The sequence below is a fragment of the Anomalospiza imberbis genome, chromosome 6 (assembly GCF_031753505.1).
Source record: "Anomalospiza imberbis isolate Cuckoo-Finch-1a 21T00152 chromosome 6, ASM3175350v1, whole genome shotgun sequence".
Lineage (NCBI taxonomy): Eukaryota > Metazoa > Chordata > Aves > Passeriformes > Viduidae > Anomalospiza > Anomalospiza imberbis.
The window spans coordinates 26,725,421-26,747,495 of record NC_089686.1 but is presented as its reverse complement, the minus strand read 5'-3'; the positions used below and the strand labels follow the sequence as shown (position 1 = coordinate 26,747,495).

Below are 22,075 nucleotides of genomic sequence, written 5' to 3'. Positions count from 1 at the left end.
ACTGAGGAAAATGTCAGGCTGTCTTCTGTCGCTGCCAGCCCTGATTCTGCATCAAGCACTGTCTGAGTTATGAACCCTGCCTCACCAAGCCCAGAGAAAATATGCCAGAGAAATATGCAGTTTGGAGGGAGAGGTGGAACCATCTATCAGCATATTTTTCCTAAAGGTGGGAGTGCCACAGACTCAACTGTTCAGCCTCAGTCAGTCAATTAATTTTACTAATTTGGCAGGATACAAGCCTAGCAAAAATGGGATCATTTTCTGCTGAACTAGTGAGTTAAATGGGCTGATGAAATTATCTGACAAGTTTCATTAGTGTGAGGGAAGGTGTGGAACTGCACTGCTGGAAGTTAAAGGTCTAGGAAGGAAGGATTAATATTTATCTTTATTTTTGTGGTGGAAAGTGAACCACTGAATCATGGCAGCTGCATTTTATGATTCTTTTTATGGAAAACTGTGGAATCAAGTCTTGCAATAGTAAGATCTCTTTTCTATCTATCATTGAAAGCACAGATGCCTGCTCCTGGCAGGCAAAGGCTGTAGGGACTATGGAGGCATGAGGCAGCCTCAGCCCTGATACACCGACTGCTGAGGCACAAGCAGACCAAGGGAGAACGCAGCTGTACGAGGCTGTGGCCAGCAACTTCTGTTAAGTTCTACTAAGATATGTGAATTGTGGTCTTGAGAGATTTTGAAAACCAAGAGCACATGGAGGTTGAGTGATACAGGTAATTTGTTAGGGGAGGACGAAGGCAAAGAAGAGATGTGGTGAGATGGCTGTAGCACAAAGAGAGCCTGAAAGAGGAGAGAGAGGGGAAAAGATGTGGTTTTGCTGTAAGAGTGCAAGGGGAAGAGGCAATGATGCAGAGTTCTACTAGGACTTATTAGACCAGATGCTGTGTAGTGTGAATGAAGCTGTACTGTCTTCAGGGAGAAGTCAGATTTTGAGGCTATGCAGTTGCTCCAATGCAGAAGAGACTGCATTATAATACTGGTTCATAGCCAGCTGTTCCAGTAGCTGTTAACAGGGAAGGTGCATGGCAGGGACCCCAGAGGTTCAGCCTGGTGACAAAACCTTGCTTCAGTGGCAGTGCTGCCCCAAACAAGCCCTGCCTACTCAGTGAGAGAAGAGCTTTGGAACGGAACAGCAGGCTCTGGAGACACAAGGCCTGCACTAGAAACATTGCAGGGGGTCACTACAGACTGAGCTGTGTCTCGTTCCCAGGATTAAATACCTCTTAGCAGTTGGAGTGCACTGGGTGCACTCATGGAGTTCATCTTCTGGTTTAGATTCATGAGAAAGGAATTCTGTCAGTGTCCTGGGAGACTGCTCAGTGGTTGGAATGCAAGTACAATAAATGGGGATGATTGGGAGAGTTGTTTTGAAAACACACTCTCACTTTGAACCAGAAAGCTAATTTAAGCTCATGCAAAAGGATCAACTAATCTGGATTTAGTTTGGCTTTTGAAAAACACCTGGGTGGCTTGACTGGCATTTCTTCTGTGTCTGGGGTGACTATTGCATTCAGTGTGTCATGGAGACAATTCTGCCTCTTGGTGTTTTAGTTCTATTGGGGTCACAATGCCATGGTAGGATCAAGTGCAGCTGCTGGGCACTGCCAGCACAACTGGCCCTGGGGACAGGCATCTGCCCAAGCAGTAGTAGTCACTCTGCACCCAAGTTTCCAGATTTCAACCCTGTTTCATTTAGATTTCAGTCCCTCAGTTTGTTTTAAAAACATTCATTGGCTGACTGGCCGTCTGAGAGGATGGATCAATTTGCTCTGTGGCTGAGGTTTGTCATAAATTTATTTGTGTTGTCCTGTTCAGCTCTTGTTCCCCAGCATGGTTTCAGACTTTTCTTCTCAATCTCCCAGCAGCTTCACCACTTTGAAGGAAATTCTGATAAACCCCAGAACACTTCCTGTGCAACAGCCCAGCCAGAACATTTCCTGTGGGTCCCCAAACACTTCCTATGAAAGAGCCTGCAGCCACTCTGACAAGAAGCCTACTCAACCTGTGCTCTAGGGTCAAACTTTACAATATGAGGACCTTTTGAGACTTCAAGAGCTGCAAGAAGCTCCCTGCCTCCTGTACTGTCTTGATGACCAGATTAAGCACCTGTTGGTTGGGACACCACAAAGGGTGTGGGAACTGAGGGGAAGGAGGGGCTGGGAGGGGCCCAGGTGTGGAAAGCTGTCTTGTTTTTGTTGGGATTTTTTTTGCTTTTGTAATATGGACATTGGGTTCATTTAGGTAGGAAATGGAGGATCAGATTTGGAGCTCAGTGTGCCATCTCCATCTGAAAAATGCATTTTTGGAGCAGTGTGATCTGCAGTATACCCATATTTACTGGGACTTTAAATCTATGCAATGCTAGGGTGGTAACGTTACATCTGCTCAATTGTTTTTATTGTCTCTACAGCCCAAAACATTTATATGGACTCTAACTGTAGCCAGAGCTAATTACTTTTAGACTAGATTTTATATTACAAACATCCTCACGTCAGAATGGCCTTTAATTATCTTTTGATGGACAAATATCCTCTGCCCATCAGAGCTGAGCCACTATTTGTGTCACTGCCTCTCTATATTCACCTTAGCATGCTCTCTTTTCACTTGATAGTAAAAGGTGTTGGTTTTACTTTAATACCAAAAGCCAACGAAATAAATGAGAAGCCTCAGCTTTTAATTTTTTTTTTCCTTTAAGATAATGTTTTGCTTCCTTCTCTAATATGTCCCAACATCTGGGTAATTTCAGCAAAGAGGTTAATGATTGGAATGTGAAAGTTTTATTGTCCTTATAAAATTGTCTGCTACACAAACTAATTAACTTGAAGTGGTAATATGCCAAGTAGGGCTTGTAAAGGACTCTATGTCCATTCCTAAGTTGTCTTTCTTCAGGGCTATCAAATTGGCATATAACATTTACTTCTTAAAAATATAACAAGTTCTTTTCTGCCAGTGTTTCATCTACATGGTGGAGTTAAGTGCCTTGCCTAGGAAGATCAGAAGTTTTCTGCTATTTCTTGCTGTGTTCTCCCTGCTGTGGTGATTTTTTTCCTCCTTTTTAATTTATAATTCTGTATTCCACTACAGTAATAGCCAGACTTTTTTCCATCCCACTGTGCTTGAGTACTAATTTGGACTCCACTGAATGTTGAACTATGTTTTAAAAAAGAAATTATGAAAAATTAAAGCAGCCATGTTGTAAATAAACACTCTTAAAATCATTGGCTCTATCCAGACAAGAACAACTTTTTGTTTGTTTGTTTTTACTAAATGACTATTGCCTTCAGATCCTGGAAATAGATCCCTGCTTTAAGTAGTGTGGGGAACCATGGTGTGTTTAACCTCTGCAGGGATAGTACAGTACAGGGATAGTACAGTACAGTAAGTGACTTATCTTTGAGCTAAATGAAAGTTTTAACCTAATATAAGATGCTCAGCTAACTTTAAACCAGCCAATTTCAGATAAAATAGCTGTATATCCAGCAGCATGAAGCCAAAATTATTATTCCTATTTTCCTTTAGAATTTTGAGTCTCTGTGTGTACTAAATTTATGCCATTATCCTGCTGTTCCTGAAGTGTAATACATAGTGAACATGTGAAGCAAGCAGGGAGGAGTTTCACAGGTTGAGTGGAGAGGGCTGAAGTGGAGGAAGCAAAATAGGATGTTTTGAACACATTGGTCAAGAATAGCATGGAAGTAATTCAGTGATGGCAGTCAGGTTTTTGCTTTCCTACTTGTTTATAAATCAGGTTAGAACTGTGCAAAGCAATATTAGTAGAATGTTTGTGTGAATGAGTGTGAAAATTATTCATGATATTATGGGTTTTTTTTGGTGGCCATTTTTCTTGCTGGCAGGAGGAAGTGGAAAATTAAGTGCTTGTAGAATGGATAGGCTGGAAAGTTACTGGCAAAGCAAAAAAGTAGTCAGTTCTGTAGGAGCAGGAAGATGAAACTATGCAGAGTTTTCCAGAGTGTTTGAAGTAAAAATAGAATTAATTGCATTTAATTTAATGCTTAGGGATTTAAAGCTCACTGTAAAATGAGGCAGAAAGATGAATTTTTTGTTGATAGACTGAATGGAGAAGGACAAAACTGACCTTTGGTGTTCGGAGAGAAGGATTTTTCTGGTTTTTGAGACATGAAATGATCAAGTCTCAAGTTTGATTAAGACCTGTATAAGCAGAGAAGAAACATGAGAAACAAGTACAGAAAATACAGAAAGGGGTGCGCATGAGGTATGCCATGAGTCAACAGATATGGCTGTAACAGAGGCAAAAACCAAGACTGTGACTTCTGATGCTGCCTAATATACTAAAGGATGAAATAGGCAGAAATTTTGGAGGCAAGATTTACAACTTGATTTGGGAAAGCTTAAGTTTTAGTATTAGAAGTGAGTGAGCTTTATATTGCATATACGTTGTACTTAAGAACATAAAGAGAAAAGTCTCAAGCCAATTTCTTTTCATATAAATGTTACTTTAACAAGCTGAAGACCTTCTAGGGCATTTTCTTATTGTGTTAATAATATACTTCTTGGGTGGCTGAAAGCATGAGACTGAAGACAAACAAATACACTAACATCACAATATTGTATGCCCTGGAGTTTTCTAACAACATAGCATTTGGTCCAGAGCTAGACCAAAATACCTGGAGTTTATGTGTTTCTCCATATGAGGATCTCAGCTCACTAGTGGCTGGCAGAAGTGTACCATTACTCAAATCCCTGCTGTATTTTTTCAGTGTGTTGGATATTGCCTTTCTTTCTGACACAATACCTTGTGACTAAATACATTTTATGCTGGATGGAAAGATTTAATTCTACCATATGGATGAAGAATATGGGTGATCTTTCCCGTTGCAGAGTTACTACTGTCTTTGTGTTCTTGACATTTTTAAAAAATAATTTGTGAAGGTATTTCTGAATAGACTTATTGCTGGACATTAGGACTAGATGCATTCATTTTATTGGGAAAGAAGAAGAAAAAGTCGCTACTACTTACTAATTTATTAATCCTGTAAAAATGAAGCAAGGCAGTTCCACTTAGCCTGAGTTTCAGCCTTTTCATCTCATGCCTCTCTTGAGACTGAAATGCAGATAGGAAAACAGTGACCCAGATCCCCTTCAGGCTGTAGTAACAAGTGTGAATGTGCTCATTGTACAACACGGGACTTCTCTATATAATGATTTCGTACAAATGAGAGGCTCCAAACTTAAACTGATGTATGGCTCTGACTAGTGTCTTTGGGTTGTGCAGCTGTGGGAGCATTGCTGCTTTTTATACTTCATATGAAGTGCAGTTTTGCACCAGAGCAGCAGCTCCCATTCTTAGTCTCCCTTACTGTGGCAACAGAGACTCAGATGACCTTGGTGACAGGATGGAAAATATTCCCTACCTAACAATGTAGGTAGAAATAGATGTTTAATGAGTTTAGGCAAGGAATAACTGTGTATAACTTTCATGTTTGCAATGCAACCTTCAGCTGATGGATTCAATACAATAAACTCAATAAGATCCTGATTAATATCCCTTTCCATTTAGGAAAACAGGATAGAGTTGGCATCAAGGTATATGCCCTACCCTCTACTTCTGACAAAGTCAACAGTGGAATAAAAACCGAGGTATATATAGCTGTTTAATTAAGGCACTCCATGAAAATCTGGGATGTGGGTTTTTGAAGTGGATTACAATATCTTGAATGAGAATTAAGGTTTCCTTTGTCGTGTTGTTGCACATTGCTGATGTGTATCAACGTTCAGAAAATTGTGATTTTGGTCTTTATGTGTTTTAACTTAAAGCCTGTTTCTGGCTTATTTGACAGGTAATTCAGAATATGCAATTCTCATTTCCTTTGGTCCTTCACCATACTTCCCCTTTCTCTCTTGGCTGTTTGGGTGGGGTAGCTGGCAAGCAGTAAGCAATTGCTTTCCTTTATTTCAAGGGGAAAACAACACAGAAGAAAACAGCTGAATTATGCAGAGAAAAGGTCTGCAATAACATTTTCCTTTTTTATCTGTGTTTGTGAGTTTACACCTAACACATTTTCTTGATTATATTTAAATGGAAAGTAAATAATGTCAAGGTTAGTCTCTGGCTTATTATTGGTCTTACTGAGGGGAAATAAAACTTTTTGAAGTTAAGGCCATGCCTACTTGAATGACCATGACTTGCTTACTGAAAACCCTGTGGATTGTGCAGATGTTAGTTGTGCACATAAACTGACCAAGAGGGAAAATAATGGCAGATGGTAGATGAAACACTTCTTCCTTTTCAGGTGAGTATCAATCCTTTCAAAACAACTGTTGGGGGTCCCAGTGTGGAGAAAAGGAAAGACACAACATGTGTTGGAGGGCCAGAATGTAATTAAAAATCAGAATTTAAAACTGGTAATTTATGCCTATCATTAATCTGAGTTGCTATGATTGAAAGTAGGATAAAGTATTTCTATTTTGATAAGAAAAAATTGTAGTAAAAGCCCTGTGCCTTTGTCTTGGAAACCTGCTTATGATACTTTAAAATGATCAATGTATTTGTGAGGTAATAGGGTAGATTGGGCTCTCTCTCTGCACCTCCTCTTCCACTGATTTGTAAGGAATTTTAAAGCAATTTTAAAGCTTAAATCTAGAAGATATGTCAGTCCTGGGTTGGGTGAGTAAAAAAAGCTTCATTTTTTCTTTCCTTATTAAAAACAACAAAAAAAAAAGAATTCAAAGCAGCTAGGTCTAGCTATCTTCCTCTAGAGCTGCAGATTTATAGATTTATTTAGGAGGTTGCAAAGTTTGTGGGTGATACCTTTTGTATTCATAAGGTAGAAATTCCTTTTAGCTTCTTGTGGTTGCAGTCCTCCATGTAAAGCCACTGTAATATCATTAGATCTATGCAACAAGTACTCAGTTTACACTCAGCCTGCGACATTCCTGTTGTAGCTGTCTTGCACCCAATCTAACATGTGCCTTGGCTCATAGGAAATATTTTTTGGGAAAATTAACAACAGACTGATATTTTAAAAATAGCAAACATTCAAAAATCAGGAAAAACATTATAATTTTATCTTAATTTACATATAATTTGCATATGTGAATAAACAAACACATACAGCCTATAGTTAGCAATAAGTAGGCAGAAGTCTTTGTAAAAAATTGCCTGATATTTTTCCTGTTCTTTCCTGACCTACCTCCCTCTCCATTCTCCTCTGTGTCCATGTTAGATATAGGCTGCTTCACTCCTGCCAGAGAAGCTTCCGTGAAGGTCACATTCAGCCAGATGCCCTCTGGAGAGTCTGGAGCAGGAGCCTGGAAAAAGGGTGTCTGGTGGGCACTTGTACCCACCGTTGTGGGGCTGGCCCCGGGTGTGCGTCCCCAGTGTGCCCACCCCACCACTGTCACTTCCCAGTGTTTGGGAACAGAGAGCAAGCTGATGAGCATGAGGCAGAGCCCTGGTATCTACTAGATTATGACTCCTGGCTTGCCATAATGACATTTCTGAATCTCCTCCATTTCCTAAGAAAAATAAAAGCTTACTGCCTCTTTTCAACTCCATTTCCATAGCAATAAGGTAGTAGAAATCATATCAAATAGTAATTAAGAAAATAGAAATAGTTCCTTTAAGGAAAACTTCAGGTACTCAAGTTATTTGAACAGAATGACATGCAGCACACCATAAACTTTGCCAACTTAAATGACATACCTTAGTTTTCATGTCAGTCTAACACAAATGAAGTTTCAATTGTGTTGTCCCCTGCTAAATTGTGAATTACATTCTCAGAGACCTAAGGAAGTTTCAAACATCCAAAATTCTGGAGCTATAGCTCTTTTGTGAGTAACTCTTCATTATGGATCACTAGACTGGATTTGATACTGAGCCAGTTTGAGAGCTTCATTGTATTGTTTAGAATGACACAGTGGTAGTATTAGAAGAGAAAAAATGTCAAAAATGAGACCATACAAATTCAAGGCAGCACTAATTAGGAAGTCTATGACATTTCCCAGATTTATGGAGAGACTTTATTTAATTCATTGATGTAGGTACACAGTTTGTGGTAACTGGGATGTGGCCTGAGCCTCATCCCCAATGGGCACAGCTGTGAGAAACAGGTGAGCAGCATTGACAGCAATGAGCCATGGAGTGCCCAGGTACTGACCAACCACCAAAGAGAACAGAGGGCACACAGGTGCAGTGCATGAACATGAGCAGTATAAAAATTGGGCTGAAGAACAAGAAGACCAGATACTTGCAGCCTTCTGAAGTGAGGTGATGTTGCTCTGTATGGGTTGAAGCTTTCTGAGATTGTATGGTGATCCTCTGTGTATTGTGGCTGTCTCAACTGCGGCACATTAATTGGAAGGTATCAAAGTCTCTTCTTTCTTTGAAAGGTGGGTGGTGGCTAAGAGGGTATTATTTTCTATGGTTTATTTTGAAATCAATAAACAAAATTTTTACTCACAGGTTAAAGTCAAATGGACTGAAGGGGCATGCACTCTGGACATTGTTGGATGTCTTTAGGGCATTGGGGCTTCTTGCTTCAAGTTGAGCTGTTGTTTTACTCTGGGCTTCAAGTGTATAGAGTCCAGCCTTTTGTGTTCTTTCTTTCCTACCATGTATAAAGGGATTTTCATGGCTAGGGAAACCAGTTTTTGCCAGAAACTTTCTCATCCAGATAGAACTGGCATGTGGCCAAAATTGTGCTGGTGGTTCTTTAGTTGTGCATTTTAATTTCCAGGCAGCTCCTTTTAGTACTTGTTCACATAACCTTTGCTTCTCTCATGACTAATCTGAACAGAGGATGTGAGCAAGTCCTGGTGCAGAGGGTGATGGCTACAGGCTCAGCCTCCAGCCTCAGGCCTTCAGGAGGGTTATGGGGAGGGGCTCTCTGCTCCACCAGCCTTCCTGCTCTACCTGGAGGCTGGCAGCAGTGTGGTCCACTGGGCACTAGGAGCAGCTTGCCCACAGCTTTCAAAATCTTCGCTCATCTCTCTGTCTGATGGGCAGATGAAAGCCAGGCTACTCAGCATGCAGAGGGCAGTGCGGTTTGTCTTACAGTTGAAAAATGATAAGGAGGTTTTTACTTGGCTGGCTAGAAACTTCTTTACCCTCTTCTGAATAAAAAGCCACCTCCCTGGTATTTTTTAAAAACTCGTTGTCATTCATTCAACAGTGTTAAATCTGCTCATTTTGAAGTATTAAGTGTTTTTTCCCTAGCAACAAGATTTTTCTTGTAAGTGACAGATTGGATGTAGGAGCAGGGTGGGGCAGAGTGAAAATATATATTTCTTAAAATACTGTTCAATAACTACTGCCTTTAGAGCCTTAGTGTTAAAATCATGCTACTGAATGTTTATTTTAAGTAAGGTTCCCTTGCATGATAAGCAAATTTGACTTATAAAATTTTCTTAAATTGACACACGTGATATTAAGTTTTAAATATAGAAATAATTTATAGCTCATACATCTCAGTTCTGTATCATTCCGTAGGAATAATTTGTTGAAAATATTCCTTACCAGCCGGCATGTATTAACATGGGCTCTAAAATCTGTGGCACCATACTTTAAAAGCCTGTTTGCGTTTTGTCTGTTTCTTTAAAGGGCTTCCGTATTGTCTCGGACTCCCCTGGAAATGCAGTAAGGATTCGTATCACATCTCAGTTGCCATAGCAACAGCAGTCTTTCCCATAATGAGCTGCATCATCTGAACTGATGTCACAGCATCATGCAGCAGGTCACACAAGGCACCTCCTAGTATTGCATCTTACAGATGTGCCGTAAACATCAAAAGAGGATGATTTGAACAGGACATGGTAAGTTGCAAAATATTGTGCTGTTCTTAATTGCCAGGTTATTTTTTTCCTGTTTTATAAGGTTTTCCTAATGTAAGTGTGTGGGTTTTGCCTTGTAAAAATCATTTTGAAGAAAGATGCTGCATGCCTAAGTATTATTTTCAGGCAGACAGGCTAAGACAAAGGCCTACAGAAAATGTATTCATTCTGTATGTTTAGACTTGCCTTTGCTTTTGTGATAATAGGCTGAATATTTGAAGATAACATATTTAAATTTCACAATCTAATTAATGTAGCTGCTGATTTTCTTAAATGGAAAGAATAGCTGTTTTCAATTCTAATGCCATAAACATAGTTTGCTCCTTTCCCTGTCTCTTCATTTAAACATTCCTATTATGTTTAGCTCCTCTTTGAACCTATTTTATCTCAATAGCATGAGCATCACCTATTTACTTTCATTGGCCTTCCATAGCATGATAGCACAGAAAATACTGTGCAAACAGTGCTGAACAAGCAACTGGAACAGTATTGATTTTAAGCATGGTTCAGTACTGTCCTATTTCTACTGTCATTCTTAAAAAAGCAAAACATAGATTTAATTGTCAAAAAATAACCAAATATTTTGAAAGGACAGTAGCTTTTAGCTTTTCTACTGTTTTACTTTCTTTGACTCTGGTTTTAAAATTATGAGTTTAGTGAATTTTTAGATCTATGTTTTACTGGAAAGAAAACAAGCTTTTTTTTTTTTTTCTGCTGCAACTGCAGTAAAAGGTGTAGCCAAAGATTCAAGCATTCTGAGAGGGTTTGCAATGAGTAAAATAATAGGAATAATTAAAAAGGTTTCCACCTCTATCTTGGGAGGAAAACACATATTTTTTATATTTAGAAAGCTGTTTGAAGTAATGTCTACAGTATTTAGTAATTCTTTACAGTGTCCAGTATTTGTTTATGTTGTATTAAGGTCTTGCTTCTGGAGGCTAGGTTTATTTTGCTTAAATTCAAGTTAACCTTGTGGGATGGTATATAACAACATTGTTTGATTTTTGCATGTTTGAAATATTGTCTTTCAGCTGCTTGCTGTTAGAAGGAAAGAAAAGACCAGGCACATGTTGTTTTAATTGATCAATATGTCCACTAGGAATTAGGGAGTGGTCTCTGGCTCTGTTTCTCCCTGTGTAGTTTATATTTCAAAAGTGTAGTGAGAAAAAAGCGACTGCTAATTTTGTAGTGATATCAATATTTATTGGGGAGTTTGGTCCCTTTTATTTGTTAAAATAATAAATATAATGAGACCTGACTACTCTTCGTGTGGTGGTCTTATCTGGCACAAGCTGGAATACAGCTCTTATATCTTAATTGGGCAGTCTGTACAGAATCACACATGCTTTTTTCAGCATGATCTGGGTACATCTGTTGGGTTTTTTCCCCACTGCAAAACACAAAGCAAAAGACTGTAAATTAGTTATTGGTTATGTTTTATTTATTTGTGATGCATTTTACAGTATGAAAGTAGTGCTCTCCTGCACTTGCTGTGTTCCCATCAGGCAAACTCGGAGGGGATGAGTTAGCAGGAGGATGGGGGTGGGGCGGGACAGCTGATGTCTGCCTAGTGTCAGAATCAGGTGTGAGGAGAGCTGGTGAGCAATGCCTTTTAATGTGCAACCTTAGGGATCATAAAACAGCCAATAAGACATGAATGTAAGATATTTCTGGTTTAAATATTATGCTTTTAGCATCATCAATAATAATGTATTTTCTTAGGTTTTTAAAGTGACTTGATCACAACTAAAATTTCTCAGATCAATGTTCAAACTTAGGGGAAACATACTGGGTAAAAAAGAACAACTTTTGATGGTATTAATGGAGGCATGACCTACTATGAAGCCCTCAGTGAAGGATTTTTTTTTCCCTCTAATAATAACAATACCAACCATGTAGTTTCTTAAACACTTAAAAAAAATCCTGTTACTCTCTATTCCTCACACTTCTTATAGCATTGTTTGCCCTGGGGAACACCTGCTAATAATGGAGCTGTGATGACACTACTTGATTCTTTGTCATCTTGGCAAATTTTGACTCCTGCTGAATACTTTGATTACAGAATGCTTCCTGTTAATTTTTGTATGGGCCCAAGTGTTGCACTGAGATCTGTATGTGAGGATATGGAAAAGTATGGAGTGATGAAGAAAGTGTTACTATGAAAAGCAAGCCTGATTGCCTGAGTCAGAGCATGACCAAATGTAGAAACACTGAAGATATAATACAATTTTGCTTGTTGTTGAAGCAGATTCATAACTGGTACAAGTGAGACAGCATTTGACAGTGTGAAAATTGTGCTGCTTTCAGCTTTGTTTCACAGCTGGCCTTATACCATTACTCAAGGCAATATGTTTTGTAAATACATGCATTCTTCCCTGAAGTAGCCGCATTTGGACTATTACTCTGAAGGCCAGAGTTCTTTTGTATATGCAGAATCATACTGACGTGGAGCTGGAGATGGGTGTGTACTAGTGAACTGAAAGGATGTCACTGTTTAATCTTTACTTTGCTCTGAAGGGTTTTATTATATCATCAATTAAGTAGCTCTTACATAGCTTAGCACTCAATGCAGAAAGAAACAGAAGCTTGGTTCTTCCCAAAGCAGCTGTAGGAGCTGATGATAAAACCTGACCACAGCAGTGGGAGTTAGTACAATTCTAACAGTTTGTAGGGGTTTTTTTACCATACAACAATGCTAAAGCCTGCCTAGAGGGGATCGGGACGTGCCCTGAATGGAAGGAAATTTTCTTTCCTCTCTAAAGAGGAGTTGAGGGAGCTTCATCTATGCCCTGAACTTCTACTGTAACTTGACCTACAAAAGATGAACAGTGGGTGAGTGTCCTGTGCCTCCCACCTCTGACAGATCTGAGATGAAGCTGTGTTCAGAAACTCATCCCTTGAAAGTCTAGTCAAAGGAAATATCTATGAGAAATGCTCAGATATTGATTAGAATTGATGGCATTTCCAGAATGCTGGTGAAATATTTCCTTCAAAATAATGGAAGAATTAGAAATAATTTAAAAATTGCCATGCCATGTCCTAGTCTACTTGCACCTTTCTGTAAAAGTCACTGCTGGGTCATGAAAGAAATATTGACACAATTCTGGGCTTGATTCCCCCACCCCCTGTCCCCTCTCTGGTCTCTGCTGAGTACTCCTAGCTTCAGGGAGGGGCAGAATGTCTGAAGTTCTTTTAAAAGAAAAAAAAAATCATGTGTATTAAAAGATATCATTTTTCTCTCTTGAAATATTATATTTGTTTGGTACTCTAAGTATGGCCCATGTTCTATAATGAAATTTCTTTGCATTTTGTAATGAGATAGTATACTGGTGTTACTGGAACAAAAATAATAATACATGAATGAAAAGATGTCATTAAGAAATCATCTTGCAACTAATTTATGTTTGAATACTAACATTTCTGTGGACTGGACAGGGTAAAGGTGACTTTTTTGCTTTCCTATAAAAACAGACACTCATTAAAGCAGATTCTAGCTGCAGAAAATGAAAGATGTAAATGTTGCCCCTATAATGAGTAACCCAGACTGGGCCAAGTCTTTCCTGCCACAGCAGAGGAGGGAATCAATGCAAAAGCTGAGCTGGATGGAGGGCCACAAGGAGACTAGATTAGTGAGGGAGCAGGACATGCAGTGGGTGACAGTGGCAATGGATGGTCATCGTATCTGACCATCCATATCTGTGACCATATCTGTCACGGTCATGATCCGGAGTTCTCCTGAAAAGGCAGCTCCCATCTTGGGCTTCTCAGCCTTGGAGACTTTGGCAGAGGGCAAGGCAGACCTCAGCTGTGTTTCTAACCCTACCAAGCTGTTACTGTAGTAATTTTCTCTTTTTGTCAGTACTTAAAGGCTACCTGTACCTTGCTTTCTGCACAGGCATGTATGTTGTTTGATCTGTGCTCCTGGACAAAGTCCTGTGGAGTATTCTTTCTTGTATCCAGTCTTATATTTTATATTTTTTGTAGATTTAAAAATAAAAGTACTTATCCCCACTTCATATGATTAAAAAAAACCTGTTAAAGTGTGTAATATAAATCCTTCAACTAGTTTAGTATGTTCCTATTTATGTGCATATATAATGTCAGAAGGGTCATCACAAAAATCACTCTGAGTATCAAAATGTGCTTTCCTGAAGCAAAATTTTTCTTATTTTAAAAAAGCCTTCAGAAAAGCTTCAGTTCTGAGGAAAAGAAGGAATAAATTAAAAAACAATCCAGATAGCTCTTACCTTCCTGTTTGGTGCATGAAAGACAGGTTTCAAATATCTGACTCCTGAGTGCTTTGAATCCCAGCAAGGCTGACTCAGCTTTTCATCCCTCCAAGGTCAAAAAATTCAGCTCTGTGTACTTTACAATGTCTGGCATTTTCAGACAAGATGTTTCAAGCCAGGACCACTCTCTGCTCTGTGTGAACTCTGTTTTCATGGCATGTGTCAGATGAAGGCTTGCCCTGGCAGACTTGGCCAAAATGCTGCTGCTCCCTGCTTGTCCAGTGTTCAGTCCCAGAGGTGGGCAAGGAGGGGTTTCCCCTCAGCTGTGTAAAGAATGTCTTCTAAGGTGCCTGAAAGTGGAGATAAGCTGGAGGACACTCCTTATATCTTCAAGCTGAGGGATAATCTTTGTGTCCTGAGGAGAGTATCCACTTCCAGGTGATGGAGAATGAGCACTGTGGATTGTACTGACACTTCCCTACCTTTGCCAGCCCAGGGGCTTCTGGGACTGGTAAAAGCACTTAGGGCAAGCAGCTGGCTCTGGAAGACCGACTGCTCTGTAGGGTGAGGCAGTAGAAAGACTCTGAGAAAGGGAAGCACCTGGCTCTCAGGACAGCAGGTACAGGAATTACGGACCCCCGGCACTGCTGCTGCTCCACATCCAGCTACTTTCTCAGAAAACCAAAGTATGTTGAGCATTTAGCTGAAATGTGCATTCTCTTTGGCAAAGAGGTCTTTCAAGTGATGGTGATTTCAATGAGGAAATAGCTCTGTAAAATACTTTTCTCAGCCTCCATGGTACTGTGTCTTATGAGAGCTGACACACTTGGAAAGATAGCCTTTGTTAGCATGAGGTTGTACTAAAAGAACTCCTGGCACTTGACTGAGGAAGCACCCAACTGCAGTAATTAGTTCTGCTTTCAGTCTTACTGTATATCTATTACTTTTTTGTTTTTGGCTTTCAAGAGCTGCCCTGTACTGATTTCTCGTATGTTCAATGTTGTCCCAGTTTCAGAATTAGGGTGCAGATGTGAAGTTGCTTTATGTGCTGTCAGATATTAATATCAATTTTTTGCCAGTTTGGTGTGTGGATAAAATGAAGAATGCTAGTATCTGAATACAAGTTTGTTTGTTCTCTCTGTGATTTTTGCAGCATATTTTCCCTGGTCTGAAAGCTTAGAGCTGAATCTCTAATTCAGTCTTAAAATGTGTCCCATGTAGCCTCTATAAGTCCTCCTTGCAGGTTATCTTAGACTTGTATTTGTCTTCAGCTCTTCTCAATTCCATCATATGTTGACTTCCTCTGTCTTTCTCCTTCCAGCTTGCTGAGTTGTATGACTGTATGTTCCTGAATTGTATGACCGTAATTGCTCTCTTCTACAAAGTTGTCATTATTTTCTTATTTAAATCCCTTGGAGAAATGTTGCATTTCTTCTGGACAGTTTCTAAAAAGTGGATCATGAAAGTTTATATACAGAAAACTTGTGGGATTTGCAGGTTATTACTGTGTTTTAAAAAAACAAAATTCAGATCTCTCTACTGAAGCTTGGGTAGAACCCTTACAGTGCTAGGGGCTGTAATGATTTGCCTGAGAAACAGGCAAATCTTTTCTGACTTGCATTCATGATTTGCCTTCATTTTCAGCTTAACTTGAGGTGAATATTTTTTTTTTCCTCACTTTTCCTAAATATTTCCTTACAAGGGCTAAGTCACATGCCCAAGTTTCTTGGGAAACGTCTGGCAGACTTGGGAGAAAAAGCTATTTTTCCTGTTCCTTGTATATGACTTAAAAAACTTATAATCTTTTTTCTGCCTGTCTTTGTATTTTCCTGTTTGTGCTTCTGTTTGTTTTCTGAGGTTGGTTGTTTTTTATTGGTCATAGTTTTATTGGATGAAGCTGAGCTTTTAGTGGAGATCCATCATGAACTTTCAAGGGATTTAAGGCAAAAAATGCTTGCTACCTGCTGTAAACTAGGCTGCAAATTAACGTGAGAAGCATGGAACTTTCTAGTTTTTAAAAGAGGAGTGTCTGCTTATCAAACTGTTTTAGATAAACCTTGACTGTATTGATTTAAATCAAAAAAAGCTGCACCGTTATGCATTTAATTTGCAACAGAAAGGAAAATGTTCTGTGCCCTTCTTGGTTTAAAAAAAAGCCCACAGCACAACACAACCCCACATTTGTTTTGAAAGTTTTAAAACAGCATTTCCTTTATTGGCTAGATAAGTGCTTCTCTTTGTTTGACAGATTGCTGTGACAGAATATTCTCTGCAAGACAGTCTGTACAACAAAACATGTCTGCAAAATGGAAAAAAAGTAAATAATACACCTACCAACTAAAATATTATGCTCATTAGGTAGGAAATTGGGAAGTAAGGACAGATGCCTTTTTTGCATTTCATAGTACAACATTAGATGCTGGTAACCACCCCCACCAAGAAATGCTGTTGAGCAGTCAATTGTATTAGATTTTCCCCCTTTCAATTGTATATATATCTGTATGTTTTTGACAGGTATTTATTTGAGAGACTGAGACAACATGTACAATGAACACAAACCAAAAAGCAAGGAGCCTGATATTGTCAAGTATGAGGACTGTATAAAATTGTTGTTCAGCTGATATTGCAAAATGAGCCTTAAAGAAACTTGAAAAAATACTAGTTAACAATGAAAAAAAACTAATGAAAAACTTTTCTTGACACTTAGTTTTTGTCCTGAAAATCTGTATTTCAGAGCTGAGTGCTATTGATGGAATAACTATGGTCAATTGAGAATGTTTTCAAATAAGGACATCTTTCAAAGCTGTTTCATGAAGCTGCTCCAGGATGCTTACAATTTTCAAGTGTGTTAGATCATATTTAGCTTTTCCTGCTGAAGAGGCCAATTCCCTGGCCAAGGCTGTACTAGTTAGTGTGTGTCCTTTCTGTACTTTAAGCTGCACTGCTAGTCTCCTAAAACATACCATTTATTTTAGAGTAATAAATCTGATTTAGATTGCCAAAAGCCCTCCCCTTAAAGCCCATAGCTTCAGCTAGAAAAGCCCGCTGTCTGTCAGATTTCAGCATATCTAGTCTGTTGCTAAGGCAATGACACAGCAGATATGTAAGTTGCCATTTTAAGGGTCAGCTATCAAAATATGCAGGGTTTATTCTAGAGATCCTTAATATGCCATCTAGTCTTATTCCTTCTCAAAATTTCATCCTAGTATCTTACTAGGTCATTAACAGCAGCAAGCAGTTTTTTGATGCTAATATGCACAGATAACCTTTGAAAATAATTAGGGGATTTTGGGTTTTCTTGTATCTGGAGAAGGTGGAATCTAAATATACTCTGCGCATGATGTATAAACAGTGTAGCAGCAATAATGGTGCTAGCTCTTTCAGAAGAAAGGAATTTTAACCCCTGAAGTCCTTTGCACCTATGTGCAATGCAGTAGCTTTTTAACGTAAACTTTTAAATAAATGGAGAGGCTTGATTTTTGTATTTCTGTGAATTGCACTAAGAACTTCTTAATTATTCCTTCTGTTCTACTTTGTTAGGTCATTTTGAATTGGATTAGAAGTTAGTTTCAATTGCTGGTCCCCACCTATGTGATCCCTTTTCTTTGCTGCAACTTGTAAAGTCACTTTAATCAGGAGAGAGAAATCTCCCTCAGATGTCTCTTGTTCCTGTTCTTATTAGGCAATATAGAGAATTTTTTGTCAGCACCTTGAAGGCCTGAATGGTGATTTCTATAGAACACTGGTACTTAATTAGTATTTGGTTGAGTAAAGATCTTAGGTGTTCTACCTCCAGTTGATGTAATGAAAATGTACTGAATCTAGTATAAGGAATTCCTGGTTTAAATGTTAGTGTAACAGGCTAGAGAATAAAAGCTGGTCAGAGAAGTGATAAGCTACAAGAAAGGTAGTGAATGGCCAGTGATACTTGAATCAAGGAGACTGGATACTGCTTGTGGCTCTGATACCGGGTGTGCCCCTTTCACATTGCCTCTGTAGCTGTGCCCCTTGCTTGCCACCTCTGGAATGGACATAATGTCATTGACTGCCTTTGCAAACCACTCTGTCTGCCACCACCTGGCACGTGCCAGGTGTCACCACTGCCAATTTAACTTCACACACAGAGGTACACATACAGGCAAGGAGCAGATTTCAGAGAGAATGTTGCAAGGGAACATGGCTGAATGGAAGAGATGTGGGTGCTGGAAAATGCAGTGTTAAACCTAAAGCAAGGAAACTAGCTTTGGGGATTTTTGGTCTTAGGCAAAAGATTGCACAGCAGAACACATACAAAATGTATCGAAAGCTCAGTGGTTTTGGTAGCAAAAAATTAAATTTATAAGTAATGTATGCTCAACTATGTTGAGCCTGCTGAATTGAAAATATCAGCTGAATTCTACAATTAAGTTTGAAATGACCAGGCAAATATCTCTACTGGCTGAATCAAAGTGATTTCCACATAGACAGAGGCAGCACCACCTGGTCTGTAAAGCTTGAGGCAATATGTATATGCCATTCTATTTAAAAAGTTGTTACTGGCTTTTGTGAAAGGGGGACCTGCCATGCTTTTGCATGATCTCTAAGGGCTCCCTTCCAAAAGTAGAGAGTGATAAGAATTGATTTACAAGTCTGTTCTTTTCAGTCATTGCAGACTCATCAAAGCACCAATTGTTGATCTTCATGAAACTTTATTGCCTAGATTTTGTTCAGAGAGCACACAACCCAAATGAACTATTGACAGATGGATATGCATTAAAATGAGATACATAGGACCAGCATCTGCTCTGAATTAGGCAGTCCCCTGGGTTGTGGAGATATTGCTCTTTCCAGTCTAATAAATATTTATTTTTGAAACCAGAATAGCTTTGTCAAGTAAGTTAAGGGTGTATATTTCCAATTAATGTGCTAATATCTCAGAGAAGAGGGACATAGCAAGAAAGGAACTTTTTGAGTGATAAAGAGTAAAAGTAGACTTCAAATTAACCTCTACTGTTTTCTGACTCCCAATACAATTTAGAATCCCCTTCAGTTTTGTCTTACTTAGTTCTATATACTGGCACGTAGCTCTGATTCCTATATTCATCTTTTGAATTGTTAAAAATTAAATCTAGGGATGTATTTAGTATGTAAATTAAACAAACTAATCTGCTAAACTCAGCACCTAAAACTGTTAGACATATGTGAACTCCAACAGCATGTTTTCTTGAACTTTATTGAATGGTTTAGAAATTGAATTGTGCACTTCCCTGTGTTCATACTGACTGTTAATAGTTGATGGATCCTTTTAATCTGCGTAATACCACATGGTTTTAACTAATCCTTAATAAATTCAGATGATGGACAGCCATTACTTAAGAAAAAGTATGAAGATAAAATAACTTTTTATTTGACAGGTGCTTTCATTGGTATGGGAGAACCGCAGGGAAGGCAGAGGTTATAGAGAACCTCAACAAACCTTCAGCCTGTGAAATGATATTTCCCCCAGCTATATCCAGCCTGAAAATTATACAGTCTGAAAGTGAAATTTGATACCACTTGGAGCTAGGAAAAATGCCAGCTTGGCAAGGCTCATAGGGTTGTTTTTTTTTTTTTTAGCAATATTTTCCTAGACTGGAGGCAGCCTCAGGGATTATAATTAGCCTGTCTTGGACTGATTAGTGTTGGGTACTTGAAGATCCTTGATCAGCAGAATAACACTTCCTGACAGCCCAGTGGAAGAAAGTCCAGCATTTCACTTCTCCCTGCAGGCAGCCGAGATAAGAATCTTTGGGTGGAATAAATCCCTTTATGAGAAAAATGGTGGATGTATTGAATACTCAGAGGTGGTTATCTCCTGGGCCAGGATGCACAGTGATTTATTCCAGACTTTCAAATCATTTTAATGAAAGTGAGGAAAATAAAATCTGTGCCATAGGACTCTATTTATAAAGTCCTCTTTTTCTGATTGCTAGTTCATAACTACCAGCTGGGACACAAGCAGAAGGTAGCTTGCTTTCTTCTTCTAATAGATCTTCTAAGACATCACAGAATCAAAGTTAGATTCAAATGGGATAAAAAGGTAATGTGGTAAACCCTGAAATTCTGTGCAGTGACCTTTTAGGTAGCTGATAAAGATGTAAATATAGGGCAGGTCACCAGCTATTTGATAAAAAAATTATAGCTCAATTAGTAACTCCATCATCTTGAGTGTCTGAAGAGTCCAATAATGTTATCAATCAGAGAGATTACCCTTTTTGGGTGGTAATGCAATACCAATTATATCCTTTCTCAACATGAGGAAAAACATTGCTCTTTAAAGAGGTTATAGGAGTAGATGTACAAGGTAGGAAAGGAGAGTGATATCTAATCATTCACTTGACACAGGTGTGTGTTCACCAGGGACGTTGACTCCAAGTAACAAATCTAGCACTGTATGGGAAACTTGATTAACACTCCCTCCCACCTCTGCATAAAATTCAAGCTTCTGAGAGTGTTCTTTTTAATTTTAAAAGAAGACTGAGGGAGCTAACAAGGCATAATGGTACTTTAATAGCTGCCAGTGAGATAATTCCTGCAGCAGTGATGAGTGGGCTGTCAGAGTTCCCTTGGGAGCTGTGCAGGGGCTGGGAGGAGCAGGGTCTGCAGCACAGCAGCAGTGAGTGGGATTCCTTACCAGTGATGATATTGCATGCTGATAAATTACATTTTGGAGTTGCTCCAAAATATCAGCATTAGGTTATTCTTGAAGCTACCTTAGCACTCACTCCCTCTCACAATTATTTCTCTGCTGCACCTCTTACAGGCATGCCACTGAATCTTGCCTCAGGTGCTGCTCCGTTCTTGTACAGATCTAACTCAACTCCTGCTGACTTCTCATGTTTCACTTCTAATGGAAATATAAATCTGTAGGTCTTATTCAAGGCTTACTAGGGTCATTAATAAGCTTCAGGCCCAATATCTTCCCATGTTACGTGTTTTTTTTTTGTTTTTTTCTCTGATTCTGATTTCCCCAAGGAAAGTGTCATGAAGTTGAACAAAGCCAAGCTGAATTCTTGGAAGAAGTAAAAACATTAGAAATATATGTGCCTCATTTGAGATTGAAAGGTTTGATAAAGGGTTGTAGGACTGTAAAGATTTGGGAATAATCTTTCTCCTCAATTTCCTGCCAAAATTTGAAAATGTTATTAGTTTTGTCTGTGAAGTTCCAGTTGCTATTATAGTACTGTGAAGCACTAAAGTGTGGTTTTTTGTGTACTGGAAAGCTGATGATGATCTGAGTACCAGTAATACTATGTAGGTAGGTTTTAAACTATTTTTTCAAGAAGCTAACATGAGTATTTTGTCTTCTTGAGAGATGATAAAACAATCTTTTGAAATTTTATTCTGGTTTCAATTTTCAAAATAAAGCTTTAAAAGGGTAAAGTAGCCAAAATCTTGAGGAATGCATCAAAAGCTTTAATGAAGTTACTTTATTTTCTAAAAGGCCAGTAAGGTATTCATGACTTGAAAGTAAGATGGAAAAAATTACTAATTTTTATGTGGAATGGGCTATAATGGTTGATAATGTCTTAGCATTTTGTTGATTTTGTTTCGTTCTTATTTGAAATATAAAAAAAATCCTAGTATTGAATGTGAAAGTAAAAGGTCCCTGATGCATAGGAAGCAAAGTTTTGCACAATGAATTCTTTGAATTAAAGCATGGTGGTAAACTTAAAATGTGAATTTATGGGAATTATTTATGATAGCCCTAGGGAATGAAGTCCTACTTAATGACAAAGCAGGGATAACAGTGATGAAGTACACAGGCAGTAAGAACATTAGGGTCAAAAATCACAACTCCATCTGCTGATGTAATTCAACCTGATTTTGTAGAGATCAACAATATGGTAAATGCCAGGTTTTTTTGTAGATCCTAGAAACAAATAAGCCAAACACAGTAGTGTGTTCCATTTTGGTATTAGTGTTCTATTTCTGTGCGTGTTATCATAAACACTGTCAGACAGACTTGTATGTGAAGTCATGCACAGAGGCACAAAAAAGTC

General features: G+C 38.7%; 1 protein-coding gene across 5 annotated transcripts in view; it reads left to right on the top strand.

The window, feature by feature from the left end:
* The window catches only part of AKAP6 (A-kinase anchoring protein 6), a 287,505-nt gene that overhangs the window by 15,603 nt on the left and 249,827 nt on the right, over window positions 1-22,075 (top strand). For 4 of the 5 annotated variants that reach the window (XM_068192958.1, XM_068192959.1, XM_068192957.1 and 1 more), the window contains exon 1: window positions 9,592-9,807. The gene's annotated coding sequence lies outside the window, so the exon portion shown is untranslated. Of the gene's footprint in view, window positions 1-9,591; window positions 9,808-22,075 lie in introns of those variants that run through there. The other variant, XM_068192955.1, reaches the window with a different exon arrangement.